At 37.7% G+C, this 12,644-nt stretch overlaps 1 pseudogene; it reads right to left on the bottom strand.

Annotated features, from left to right (window-relative positions):
• Nucleotides 1-8,834: 8,834 nt before the first annotated feature.
• Nucleotides 8,835-9,444, bottom strand: LOC118999276 (60S ribosomal protein L9-like; annotated as a pseudogene).
• Nucleotides 9,445-12,644: the final 3,200 nt, after the last annotated feature.

Genomic DNA, 12,644 nt, shown 5'->3' with positions numbered 1-12,644 from the left:
CATTCCCCCTTTACTTCCCCATACCTTCACTTTAGTTTATGACCATGTGTCTCAAGTTCTTTAGATTCTATATTTCCCCTACTATTCTTGCCCTCCCCCCTATCTATTTTCTACCTACTGTCTATGCTACTTATTTTCTGTACCTTCTCCCCCCTTCTCCTCCTCCCACTGCCCTGTTGCTAACTCTCCATGTGATCCTCATTTCTATGGTTCTGCTCCTGATCTAGCTGTCCTCTTAGTTTGCTTTTGTTTTAGGTGTGGTTATTAATAACTGTGTGTTTGCTGTCCTTTCACTGTTCATATTTTTCATCTTCTTTTTCTTAGGTAAGTCCCTTTAACATTTCATATAATAAGGGCTTGGTGGTGATGAACTCCTTGAATTTGATCTTATCTGGGAAGCACTTTATCTGCCCTTTCATTCTAAATGAAAGCTTTGCTGGATAGAGCAATCTTGGATCTAGGTCCTTGCCTTTCATAACTTGGAATACTTCTTTCCAGCCCCTTCTTGCCTGTAAGGTCTCTTTTGAGAAATCAGCTGATAGTGTGATGGGAGCTCCTTTGTAGGTGACTATCCCTTTATCTCTTGCTGCTTCTAGGATTCTGTCCTTCATTTTCATCTTGGGTAATGTAATAATGATGTGCCTTGGTGTGTTCCTTCTTGGGTCCAAGTTCTTTGGGACTCTCTGAGCTTCCTGGATTTCCCAGCCAGACTGGGGAAGTTCTCCTTTATTATTTGTTCAAATAAGTTTTCCACTTGTGGCTGTTCCTCTTCCCTTTCTGGTACCCCTATAATTCAGATGTTGGAACATTTAAAGATGTCCTGGAGGTTCCTAAGCCTCTCCTCATTTTTTTGAATTCTTGTTACTTCATATTTTTCTGTTTGGTCATTTTTTTCTTCCTTCTGGTCCATTCCCTTGATTTGAGTCCCAGTTTCCTTTCCATCACTATTGGTTTCCTGTGCATTTCCCTTCATTTCAGTTAGTTTTGCCTTCATTTATTCCTCTAATTTGTGACTAAAATCAACCAGTTCTGTGAGCATCCTGATAACCAGTGTTCTGAACTGTGCATTTGAGAGCTTGGCTATTTCTTGGTCACCTAGAGTTATCGGCTCTGGGACTTTGAGTTATTGAGCCATGTTTTGGTCTGTTCATGCCTGTTATGTATGAAAAGTGGAGCCCTAGGTGTTCACCAGGGCGGGGTGACCCAGTCGCTGGGTTGTGATGCTGTATGTCCCTGCTCTGCTGCTGTCTCCTCCCCTCTTACTGGTCTGGGTGAACGGTTTGTTGTTGTTGGACTTCCATATAGTTCAATTTTCTGTGTTTTGGCTGTGTTTTTGTTTACTAAATCTTTGTTGTCTTCAAACTTGGTTGTGGGAGAAGGCACAGTGTTTCCACCTACGCCTCCATCTTGGCCAAAGTCCTCACATGAGTCTTTAAATAGGTTAAAATTCATAGATGTGCACACCAAAAAGTCAATTTTACTATATGGCAATTACAAAAATAATTCTAACAGAAAATCCAAAGTGTCCTTATTTGTAGAGAGATTCCATGGCTGACCCTCATTCACACACACGCAATCCAATTAAGTAAAAAGTTTGCCAAGCACAGGCTTCCATGCTACTGTGTGTCTTAAACAGGATTATTTAAAAGCATGCTAAGGCAATTATCCCCTGTTGATGCCTAAAGGAGAAGAAAAAAAGCTGATTTTTAAAAAGCTTTTAAAAAACATTTAAAGCAATAAACAGCCTTTGAAAAAGCTATTTTCTTAAAACAACCGCACTCCCCCCGCCCCGCCCAAATGTTGCTTTTGTTGATGCCTATATGAGATGGCAAGTGAAAGCAATACTTTCAAAATTCTTTGCTTTAGTGTAAAATTGATTTAAGATTGCCCTTTCCCCTTCCCTTTGTCTAATCATTGTAATGAGATCATGTATCAGTATCGTTATTCAACAAGTATTAGAACAAAGAAAAAGCCTGTCCTTGATTGCACAGCAATATAGAAAAAGAAATTTAAAGTTCATGTGAGACTGTTTTTCATTGTGGTGTGTCCTTTATATTTCTGGTGTTTCAATTTTTTTTTAGAGTGGAGAGTTACCAGATAAGAGAAATGTAGAGATGAGCTGAAGCAGAATCATAATTCTATAACTTGGACAAAAGAAATAAAAATCATATCATAAGCTTATGAAATTTAAGGGTTATGTCTGAATAATTTATTTTCAAAAGGATAATTTGTGTGATAAAACTGCATGCCTGGCTATAAATCCTGAAGTAAATCAGACAGCTAAATATCATGGAGCTTGTGTCAGGGATCTCAGCAATGCTCTTTTGCACTTGACCTTTCAACTTCATGTAGTCAAAGGAAAGTCATCAACTTTTTCTTACTCAGAAAATAGCTCAATTATGAAGAAAAAATGTTGTTTTTATGCAAATTTATTTTAGTGAAATGAACCCTTGAGTTTCTCTTAGCTAAAAATAGATTTCTTAGCTAGCAACACAGGTGTCTTTTCCTGGATTTGCTGTGAGCTCATTCATTCAAAATTGTCTTGTTTCAGAACAAGAGCTGACCCAATTGCAGTGACCTGTGCACAGACAGAGCCCTTCTTGGCTTGCACTTTTCATGGGGGCATCAGGATGCTAGAACCCAATTACTCAATGCTTTTCTTTTTTTTTAAATTTTATTTATTTATTTTTAGACAGAGGGGAAGGGAGGGAGAAAGAGAGGGAGAGAAACACCAATGTGTGGTTGCCTCTCACGTGCTCCCTATCGGGGACCTGGACTGCAACCCAGGCAGGTGCCCTGGCAGGGAATTGAACCAGCGACTCTTTGGTTCACATGCTAGTGCTCAGTCCACTGAGCCACATCAGCCAGGGCTCAATGCTTTTCTTTATATTAATGCTTTTTACTCTATGAATCCAATACTTGAAAGTGAAATGCAATGTTCTAAATCCAAATGATAGTACCATCACTCTGGGATTCTTTTTCTAAATGTCTCTGGGCAGTTCATTAAAATATTTCTGTTAGTATATTTTATCACCAGCCTCAGGCTATTGCTTTCATATTTTTGCATTTATTAAAGTCAAATTTAGGTTTCTACTTCTTTCAGGCATAGTACTAAATGCTTTTCAGAAACAAATTGTTAATGACATATGGTGTTTCAAGAAAACATGTGCATGAATGCATGTATTACTGTGTGATACAGACACACCCCTGACTTCAGTGAGACAGGACACCTGCTAAGGAAAGTCAAAACAAAAGGGATTTGAAAAACACGTGAGATATTTCTCAGAACTGATGATGAGAATCAGAGTTGATTAGTGAAGAAATTGGTAAAATATATTAAATTATATTTAGAAAAGGGTAACATAGGAAAGAGTTATAAAACTAAGTAGATCAGTGTGGAAACTGGCTTGTTTGACAAATATCTGGCTTTTTAATAAACAATGTGGCTTTCTCTGAATTAATGTATTTGAGGCATATATTTTTCTCAGTAAAATTCAGTCATAATAACTCTTCTTAAATTTTCTGTGAAAATGAACAAAACAATGTCTGTGTTTTAAAAAGGTCTAGCTTAGTTCCTGACACATAAGAAGTACATGGTGTTCCTTGTCACTGTGATTTGCTATTTAAAACCATGATTCTCAAACTTTTTAAACATAGAATCATTTACTTTCTAGTTGAACTCTCACCTAGGACCTGACATATAGCAGATGAACCCAGAGTTCTTTTTGATGGAGAGGAGTTGAAGTCCTGGAGTCATTAGTCTGTTTTCCCTCCCCACTCCCCGCAGCTGCACTTTCTCTCCAACTTGACTTGAGCCTCCTCCCACTGCAGCACCCCCAGCAGCCTTGGAAGCTCAGCCCACTAGAGCTCCAGGTGAGAAACACCATTTGAAAACTGCAACAACTAGTATAAAGGACACATGGACAACAACTGAGGTGGGGGGATGGGAGGGAGGAGGGGAGCATGGGGGCGGGAGTGGGGGAGGTGGGCTGGGATGGGAAAAAAAAGACCCTGCAACAACAAAGTTTGGAAAGACAGCACTCTCCGACTTGACAACCACAAGTGTCTTTTGTACAATAACATTCACTACAGACTTACTGGATACAGTCTTCCTGGTTAAAGAGGAAAATTATCAAAACAATCACCCGTGAAATGTTCGCTCAAAACCACATGCATGTACATTATTTAATTATAAATTTTGTCATATAGAAAGTTCGTTTTTTTAAAGGGAAGTGTTCAATTAATTGTGGTTTTAAGGAAAACAGGCCTGTAAGTCCATTATCTATGGTAACTAGTTTGACCTTTTTAAAAGTGTACAGCTCAGCAGTGTTGCCGATATACACATTGTCCTGAAACAGACCTCCAGAATGTTTCGTCTGGCAAACCTGAAACTCTATTTCTATTAAACAACAACTCTCTTTTACCCTCACACTCCCCCGATTGCTTTCTGTTTTTTAAGGAAAAGTAAGAGATTCTTGTGGCCATTTAAGGAAAAGGTTTTCTGTTTATGTGCCTGAACTGTCATTCATTTCTAATTCAAAAACATTTTATATTATGTTCCTTTATATAGTCTTTACAAAGTATCCAATTACTTTTCTTAGAAGAAAACAGGTATCATCCCTCCCTCACATTTCATTGTTTTTTAAAATTATAATTTTATTACAATTTAATTATAATATACATTTATAATGTAAAAATAACCATAATAAGATGAAATAATTTAATTATAATTAGATATACTAAGCACAATTAGCTTCAGCCATAAAAAACATCCCCAAGCACTCGGACTAAGCACATGTCTAATTGGAGAAGCAGCGATGAGCACTCTAGCAAAGGCATTGGCCAGTATGATTAATGAAGAAAATGAAGTGTGTGGAGTAAGACAACAGATTTGTGAAGTGGAGATCACTGGCAATGAGCAAATGCACTGTCATCTGTCTATCTGTCTAATCTATAGAAATATCTGCATCTATTATCGATTTGAAAATACACAGTAGGTAGCTATAAAATGATTGCTGCTGTTGTTTACACACTTTGAAAATGGTTATATATAGTTATCGATATTATACATATCAAAATCTTTAAATTTAATGCTGCATTATTATGCTGAAGACATCAACTAGAGAAGGCAAGTAAATAAATCCATAAATAGTGTGTAACTGTAAATACCATAGCTCCCTTTCCTTAACTAAGATATAAGAAGTGTCTGTTTCCATTTTTTCTTAAATTTAGAATACATTTCCTTTACTTTCAGCCTAAAGTATGGAGAAGAAAAGTATGTCAAATTCTGAAATAAAATGAGTGAAGGAGAAAAAGTATTTTTCAATCTAGGAGAGAAAACCTAGCCAAGGATGACAACTTCTGGAGTATGTAGACTTTTAGACAGAACTCTGGGGATTTCCATAGTCTGAAGACCAAAATGAGAATTAGCAAGTGTTTCCGAGGCACAATGGTTGTGAAATTGATATAGAACTTATCAATGGACTACTGAAAGGTGCGGCAGCCTGTCTCTTCCCCCTTGGAATGTTCCGGTGAAAAGTTTTCCTATCATTCTTTCATGTCTATGTTCTTCACTCACCCTGGTTTGTAGTTAGGTATAATTTAGCTGAAAATCTTCTTCACTTGCTCCTTTTTAAGAACATGTCCTTCCATACTTTTTAAGATTGAATTTATTGGGGAGACATTGGTTAATAAAACCATACAGGTTTCACATGTCCAACCCTGTAACACATCATGTGAATTGTGTGCCCCCCACCCAAAGTCAAGTCTGTGCCCACTGCCATTTATCCCCCTTTGCCCTTTTCTACCTCCTCTTAACCCCCTTTTTTTCCTGTGGCAATTACCATACTGTGGAATGTGTGGGGGTGGGTTTTTTTTTTGCTTAATCCCTTCCCTTTTTTTCACCCAGACCACCAACCCCTCTCCCTCTGACAGTTGTCTGTTCTCATATCTGAGTCTGTGTTTTGCTGTTTTTTTTAGCCCTCTCAGCTACTTCTAAATCAGCATCAATTTTTATGGTCCAGGTGGCCTTTAATGCTGGGTTTGGCTCACTGAGTTTCTTATGCTGGACTCCCACCACCTAATTTTTATTCTCATTAATTCTTTGATGCCTTCACATATAAATTTGTGATTTTTTTCAGTTTTTCTACTCATTCTCCATTAGAAGGTTGTTTTCAGGGGTAAGGCTGGTTATTCCCAAGACCCAGTTCTTATTTATTTTGTATGCATAGTAGGATTTCTGCAAAATTATTTATTAAACAAATGTACAAACATGTAATTTTAAAGTCCTTGTGGCTTAAAGCTATGAGGCATAGATGGTCTGTGACCCGTGAAAGTTTTCACCAACACACCTGCCCACCACTGTTTCTCAGATGTCTGACTTTATGTTCACTTAATTTTATGACTATCCTTAAAATTGGATGATATTGAATTTAACATTAAATTGAATAATATTGAATCGAATATTAAAACTCAGAGTGGAGGGAAACTTTGAACATCAGTAAATCTCTCTGTTTTGTAGATGTGATAGCTGTGACTCAGAGCCATGGAAGCTGCATGAGTACCGGTTATGCTGCATGCACAGCACAGGGCAACACGGGCCTCGGTCCTGTGTAACTGTGGTGCAGGTTGGGGGCTATCCTGATGCTGTGTATTCGCACCACCTGGCATGAGTGTGTGTCTTAGTAACACTTTTGTTGTAGGGCCAGCAGGACCATAGGAGGGTTTTGTGACCAGGATCTGACAACTGTCTCCAGTAGATTTTCCCCTGGTTTATCTGCACAGAAATCAGAGATTCTTGCTGTGCAGAAGGAGATTGTTCCTGTTGTTAAAATGAAACCTGTTGGGTTAATCACTGCATGTGATCAGGATACCAGTGGTGACAGATGGGGTCAAAGTAATTTTTCTATTTGCCCGTGACAAGAACCCGGTCAAATGGGGGTAAGAAGATATTTAATCAGTAGTCCAATCTTTTGTGTGTAATACCTTGACACATCTAATTCAGATCCATATAATGAACTTTGAAGGAAGAATCTCTGAAAAATATGTCACTTCAGACACAGAAGATAAAAATAGGGAAAGTCCTTATTACAGATGCTACATTTAGACACGTATCTCTTTTAAATTTTTTTAAAGATTTTATTTATTTATCTTTAGAGGGGAAGGGAAGGAGAGAGGGAGAGAAATATCAGTGTATGGTTGCCTCTGGTGTGTCCCCTGCCGGGAACTGGCCTGCAACCCAGGCATGTGCCCTGACTGGGAATCGAACTGCAATCGTGTGGTTTGCAGGCCTGCACTCAATCCACTGAGCTACACCAGCCAGGGCTAGACACGTATCTCTTGACACTGTATCAAGAGAAATTGTTTTTGACACAAAGTCCTAGCTCTAGACTGCAGATGTTTTGTTGTCATCTTCCAGTGTGTTAGGGATCTGATATATTTTGCCCTTTTTTACATGTTACAATCATATGCTATATGCTAAATTCTTAAAAAGTTCTGTATTGTGTTTTATATCAGATTTATTGGGTTTTTGGTATAAGTGTACAATTGCTAAATGTTTACCATTTTTATTTCAAAATAATCTTTTTTGATAGAGGAAACAAAATTGTTTTCTATCTTTAACTGTACTAATTTACATTTTCTACTCTGAATGAGATATAGTAATTCTGATTAAATTTAATATTTAAGTATCAAGTATTGAATGATTTTTATTGTGTCTTGATTATAATATTTATTATTTCTTACAAATGATTATGAGTTGATTTAAAGGAAAGTATTAAAATGAAGACTTAAAACCATATACCATATAAGAATTTCTATTTTTAAAGAACAGCTTTTTCAGATAAAGACAGTTTTGCTTATAAGCATTTAACTAATTTCATTACCCTTTGAACCAACAAAAATGATACTAGTTTCTGAAAATAAGAGAAATGTGTCTCATGTAACATGATTTCAATATTATGTCTAGCTTTCTTCTCTAATACTAATATTTGTTGTTTGTAATTCACAAGCCATTATATAAATGTCATATAAATTTAATATGCCCTGAAGGGAATTTTCTCTGGGGACACATTAAGAAGGCTAAATATGAATTTGAAATCTATAAACAGTGTTTTCCAATGTAGTGTCATTCAATCAGACCTAATTTATATTTTTAGCATAAACTAAAACTGGGATAGTCAGAGGTGGCTTAGTTAGGTCCAAGGCAAAGAGGAACTTCTAACAAATTCTCTAATGTATGTCTAATTAATATTTCTACTGATAAAAGACTGACAGTGTTTATTAGTATCCCTCAGGAAAAAGAAATGCTTGCAATAGCCATGTAAGTGTGTTTGCAAAAATCATGTTGTGTTTTGATCGGTGGCCTTATCTCAGCCAACCTCTTGCATTGGCAGTGTTTCGCACTATTAGCTATGCCTCTATTAATAATAAAAGTTTCACTGTAAGTCTGATTTAGTATCCAGTTGTTCTCCCACCTTTAGCTATTGGCCAGTAATCAGTCTTTAGCATGTGCACCATGCCCCTAGGTATACTGCTGTTAACACCACTAACAACAAATGCAGCACACCTTCGCTGACATACCCCAGCTGTGTTGTTGTGATAACTGGCAGAAATACAAAATGCTTCAAATGCAGGAAAGCACTTCAGAGTACTCTAAGGCCAAAAATAGATCTCATGGACCTCGATATATTTAGGGAAGCCACTGGTGTAGCTTTGGCGGTGAAGACAGACATGCCTACATTTGCAAGTTACTCTCTGTGTAACACTTAACTACCTGTGTGATTTTTTTCAGTGCTTTTATTGCATCTTTAAAATACTGCATGTAACTAGAGGAATCATTTGGCATATTGCTGTTTCTATGGCTGGACAATTTAGATATTACTCATCAGCCTGCTGGACTGTTCCTTTTTTGCAAATACAGATACCATCCAAGAATTTTCTGATATCTTGTTTTTGCCTGTTGTGACTTGCTCAATCAAAGCAGCTGAATGTGATACAAGTTCAGGATCATTTCCTTCAAGAACCAATGCATTTTTCTAGGCTTGAGATACTGAATAAGCAACATCTGACCTCACTTGAACCCTGTGGATGTATTTTTCGCCCAAGAAAATTTTGATTTCAACGAGAGAACCAATCTCCTGGATAGCGGTGTTGATGAGGCAATGAGTGTGCACAGACCTCATCTTGTAACAGGAGCCCAGTGTGACACTCTGGGTCCTCTTCTGTACATGGCTGCTGCAGATCGTGAGAACAGTGGCCAGTTCCTTTCTGTTTCCCCACCATTTGTCAACCCTCAGCGTCTTCTTTTTCTTTCCAAGGAGATGTGATTGAAACCCTTCCACAGGGTTCCTCTGGGACCCTTCACAATAACTGTGTGTCCCTTCAGAGTGATGTTGACACTTTCTGGGCCATCGACAGTCTGATTGCTGAGAATGGTCTTCATCCTTGCAGTGGACGTGAGATTGCTTTAAAGACAGCATTATTGAGGTATTTATATACTGTAAACACAAACCATAAATTTTACCCAGTTTATGTGTACAATAATTTTACATAAGTTTACAAGTTTTAAAAGTAGCAACATAATCTCACATTTTTGTCTCCCTGGGAAGATTCCTCTTGCCATTTGGAGTCTATCTCAGTTCTCACACACAGCCCCAGACAAACAAGAATCTGCCCTCTGCCCCTATAGATGTTCCTTTTCTAGACATTTCCTATAAATAGAAATATTTCCTATAAATGGAAGCATATAACATGTGGTCTTTTGTGGTGGGCTTTCTTCACTTAGCATAGTACTTGAGGTTCATCTGTACTTTGCTCGTAGCAGTAGTTCATTAATTTTTAAAAATTTTTTAAAATTTAATTCTTATTCAAGTACAGTTTTCTGTTTTCTATTCCCTGCCCTGCCCCCCCAGTGCTCCCCACCTCCCTCCCATTTCCTCCCCCCACCTTAATTATTGTCCACGTGTCCTTTATACTTATTCATGTAAGTCCCTCCCCCTTACCCCTATGATTCTCTGCCCTCTCCTCACTGGACCCTGTCAGCCTGCTCCGTATTTCAGTGTCATTGGTCATATTTTGCTTGCTTGTTTGTTTTGTTGTTTAGATTCCTGTTAATGGTGATATCATATGGTATTTGTCTTTCACTGCCTGGCTTATTTCGCTCAACATAATGTTCTCTAGTTCCATCCATGATGTTGCAAAAGGTAGGAGCTCCTTCTTCCTTTCTGCAGCATAGAATTCCATTGTGTAAATGTACCATAGCTTTTTGATCCAGTCATTTACTGATGGGCATCTAGGTTGCCTCCAACTCTTGGCTATCATGAATTGTGCTGCTATGAACATCGGGGTGCATAGGTTCTTTTGCATTGGTGCTTCAGGGTTCTTAGGATATACTCCCAAGAGTGGAATTGCTGGGTCAAAAGGCACATCCAGTTTTAGTTTTCTTAGAAAGTTCCATACTGTTTTCCATAGTGGTTGAACAAGTCTGCAATCCCACCAACAGTGAACTAGGGTCCCCTTTTCCCCACAACCTCTCCAGCACTTGTTTGTTTCTTTGTTTATGGTAGCCATTCTGACTGGTGTTAAGTGGTATCTCATTGTGGTTTTAATTTGCATCTCTCTGATAGCTAGTGATATTGAGCATCTTTTCATGTGTCTCTGGATCCTCTGCATATCTTCCTTGGAGAAATGTCTGTTCAAGTCCTTTGCCCATTTTTTAATTGGGTTGTTCATCTTCTTTGAGTGGAGTCGAGGGAGTTCTTTGTATATTTTGGAGATTAAACCTTTGTCTGAGGTGTCATTGGTGAATATGTTTTCCCAAACTGTTGCTTTTCTTTTTATCTTGATACTGTTTTCCTTAGCCATGCAGAAGCTTTTTATTTTGATGAGATCCCATTTGTTTATTCTTTCCTTTATGTCCCTTGCTCTGGGGGACATATCAGTAATAATCTTGCTGCGTGAAATATCTGAGATTTTCCTGCCAATGCTCTCCTCTAGGGCTTTAATGGTTTCCCGGCTTATATTTAAATCTTTTATCCACCTTGAATTTATTTGGTGTATGGTGTAAGTTGGTGCTCCAGTTTCATCTTTTTGCATGTAGCTGTCCAGTTCTCCCAATACCATTTGTTGAAGAGGTTATCTTTACTCCATTTTATGTTACTGCCCCCTTTGTCGAATATTAATTGACTGTAGAGATTTGGGTTTATTTCTGGACTCTCTGTTCTATTCCATCAGTCTATGTGCCTGTTTTTATGCCAGTACCAGGCTGTTTTGATTACAGTGGCCCTGTAATACAGTTTGATAATAGGTATTGTGATCCCTCCTACTTTGTTCTTCTTTCTCAAAATTGCAGCTGCTATTCGGGGTCTTTTATGGTTCCATATAAATTTTTGAACTGTTTCTTCTATGTCTGTGAAATATGACATTGGAACTTTCATAGGTATTGCATTGAATCTATAAATTGCTTTGGATACTATGGACATTTTGATGATGTTAATTCTCCCAATCCACGAGCATGGTATATGTTTCCATTTGTTCGTGTCTTCCTTGGTTTCTTTCTTCAGTGTTGTATAGTTTTCTGTGTACAAGTCTTTTACCTCCTTGGTTAGGTTTATTCCCAGATATTTTATTTTTGTTTTGGCTATATGAAATGGGATTTTTTCCTGATTTCTGCTTCTTCTGTTTCATTGTTGGTATACAAAAATGCCTTTGATTTCTGGATATTGACTTTGTATCCCACTGTTTTGCCAAATTCATTTGTTAGTTCGAGCAGTTTTTTGGTAGAGGCTATAGGCTCTTCCATATACACTATCGTGTCATCTGCAAACAATACCAGTTTTGTTTCCTCCTTTCCGATTTGGATGCCTTTTATTTCCTTTTCTTCTCTGATCGCTGTGGCTAGAACTACTAATACTATATTGAATAGAAGTGGTGATAGTAGGCAACCTTGTGTTGTTCCTGATCTTAGTGGGAAAGCTTTTAGTTTTTGCCCATTGAGTATGATGTTGGCTGTAGGTCTTTCATATATGGCCTTTATTATATTGAGGAATGTTCCTCTATTCCCATTTTTCTGAGTACCTTTATCATAAATGGGTGTTGAACCTTATCAAAAGCTTTTTCCGCATCTGTTGATATGATCATGTGGTTTTTGTCTTTGCTTTGTTTATGTGGTGTATTACATTTACTGATTTATGAATATCGAACCATCCTTGCATCCCTGGGATGAATCCCACTTGGTCGTGGTGTATGATCTTTTAGATGTATTGTTGGATGCAATTTGCCAATATTTTATTGAGGATTTTAGCGTCTATGTTCATCAGAGATATTGGTCTGAAGTTTTCTTTCTTAGTTGTGTCTCTATCTGGCTTTGGAATTAGGGTGATGCTGGCCTCATAAAAAGTTGGGGAGTTTTCCCTCCTTTTGGATGTTTTGGAATAGTCTGTGAAGAATAGGGGTTAGCTATTCCTTAAAAGCTTTGTAGAATTCTCCTATGAAACCATCTGGTCCAGGGCTTTTGTGTGATGGGAGTTTTTTGATTACTTCTTCAATTTCATCCGCTGTTATTGGCCTGTTCATGTTTTCGGTTTTTTTTCATTGAGTTTTGGAAGATTATATTTTTCTAGAAATTTGTCCATTTCACCTAGGTT

The sequence above is a fragment of the Sturnira hondurensis genome, unplaced genomic scaffold (genome assembly GCF_014824575.4).
Source record: "Sturnira hondurensis isolate 20B ecotype Veracruz unplaced genomic scaffold, ASM1482457v3 Scaffold0014745, whole genome shotgun sequence".
NCBI classification, from domain to species: domain Eukaryota; kingdom Metazoa; phylum Chordata; class Mammalia; order Chiroptera; family Phyllostomidae; genus Sturnira; species Sturnira hondurensis.
The sequence above is the reverse complement of the archived record's forward strand: the minus strand, read 5'-3'. Positions and strand labels throughout refer to the sequence as shown.